The 1,280-nt window shown below is 38.3% G+C and overlaps 1 protein-coding gene across 1 annotated transcript in view; it reads left to right on the top strand.

Moving 5' to 3' along the window:
- cacng2b (calcium channel, voltage-dependent, gamma subunit 2b) overlaps nucleotides 1-1,280 on the top strand; it is a 66,350-nt gene that overhangs the window by 2,388 nt on the left and 62,682 nt on the right. The gene's annotated exons all lie outside the window — the stretch shown is intronic.

Here is a 1,280-nt window from a genome sequence, read left to right as displayed (position 1 = left end):
TATCTATCTATCTATCTATCTATCTATCTATCTATCTATCTATGTGCATACTTCCTTCTCCCTGCCTGCAATTTGTGACATCATATCCTTATTTGCCAAGTGTAAGTCCCACTCTTTCATTTCATAATGATGTACTCTTACGTAATTTTAAAATTGCAGCAGTCTCCACTGCTTCACATTTAAGTGTAAGTAGGAAGGCTTTACCTAATGTTGAAATGTTGAACAGGTGTTTTGGACAGTGCTTCCAACATATCTTGTTTGGATGCTTTCCTGTCCAGGGTGTGGGTTGTCACTTTGGTCAGTCATGGCCGGTGTATGGATTGGCATTTCATTTGTCCCAGCAGAGAGCAGCTCGGTTAACTGACAAACTCCCAAACTGGACCCCGGTATACATGGTCCAGCTGACTCATATGGCCACCAGTCCTGCTATAAGCTTGTAATTGTTGTCATTTTACATTCTGCTGAAAGGGGAAATCTGTAAAACTTCACGTTTATCTTCATGACCGAACTGACAAATGTCTCCAGCAGTCTTTATTTAGATTGAAGAACAGGATTTTTTAAAGGATCTTTTACAGTAACTGTTTATTCCTTCCTCATGTCTATGAAGGGAGTGTTTAGTACTCACAGTAATCCTTCTTCCTTTCCATACTATCATTGGGGTAAAGCTGATGTTAACTTTCAGCAGTTTGATTCAGCCAATTCAACTTTTTAGAAGATCAACCTGGACAGCTGCATCTGTGTTTGGAATGGTGAATGTAAAGAGAAATGGAACTGCTATGCAGGTTGGTTTGGAAGCTGAGATTTAGAACAATCCAGTTTAAATGTGGTACAAACTGACTTTGCCCTACACACCATATCAGTGAAATTTGTTGAAAAAGAGCTGTTTTGGGTGTGTATAAGAGAGAAACACATGAGTGTATTTAAAAGAAGAAAAGAAAAATCTCAACTTCATGTAGTGTGTGATGCCTTCTAGTGTGAGTGTATTTGCGATCAAACAGAAAAAAAACTGTGAAATGTCTCTTTATGTGTGAAGTAAGGTGGGATTTTAAAATTCCTGTGATCTGGGTTTGTTCTTTTCCTAATCCCAACAACTGGCAATAAATACCCAACTGTTATCCTTAACTTCAGCCTGTTTCTAATTCTAAACATACATAAAAGTCCTAAGCCTCAAATACCTTCCAATAAGAATAGAGTGCTAAACACCAAAGTTTAAAAGTTTGCTGTGTCTCACGAGGATAGTAATACAAGCACGCACACACACACACACACACACACACATA

Source organism: Etheostoma spectabile, chromosome 2 (genome assembly GCF_008692095.1).
Source record: "Etheostoma spectabile isolate EspeVRDwgs_2016 chromosome 2, UIUC_Espe_1.0, whole genome shotgun sequence".
In the NCBI taxonomy this organism is placed as follows: domain Eukaryota; kingdom Metazoa; phylum Chordata; class Actinopteri; order Perciformes; family Percidae; genus Etheostoma; species Etheostoma spectabile.
This window is presented reverse-complemented; position numbering and strand designations above follow the sequence as displayed.